Raw genomic sequence first — 620 nt, 5'->3', positions numbered from 1 at the left:
CTGAGGGACAAATGGCCCTCAGTTTAAGACAACTGCTCTAAAAAGTCCTCTCTATCCCTAAATGCTTTGAATTTTTGTCAAGACAGAAAAAATCCAAGAAACTGTACCATTTCTCATAAAAATGTTAGTTATATTTTCCACAATTTGTATACCCTTCAATCAGAAGTTCAGCCTCTGTGTGCCTGCTCTCTAAATCTCCAATTGCTATGACGGTCTTCCCAGGTGACTCAGTCCAGTCCTTGCCATTCTCAGCTTTGCTTTTATCAGAGAAACGGCATTGCCCAGGCTCCCTTGTTTTCTGGCTTCTAGGTGAGATCAGCCAATGGGAGGTACTGGTAAAAGATTGGAATAGACTCAGAGATATAGGCAAAAAAAAAACCCAAAAAACTGATGGTTGCTATTATAGATAGGAGAGGGGTGGGGATGGGGGAGAAGGTAAAGAAAGGGTTTAGAAAGTACAAATTAATAGTCATAATATAGCCATGGGGATATGAAATAGTTTGGGAAATATAATCAATAATGTTGTAAAGATTATGTAGTGTGCCAGATGGACACTGGACTTATTAGCGAGACCACTTCATAGATTGTGTAGATGTCTGACCACTGCACGATACACCTGA

Source organism: Hipposideros armiger, unplaced genomic scaffold (genome assembly GCF_001890085.2).
Source record: "Hipposideros armiger isolate ML-2016 unplaced genomic scaffold, ASM189008v1 scaffold_166, whole genome shotgun sequence".
Taxonomy (NCBI): Eukaryota; Metazoa; Chordata; class Mammalia; order Chiroptera; family Hipposideridae; genus Hipposideros; species Hipposideros armiger.
Note: the sequence above shows the minus strand (reverse complement) of the source record.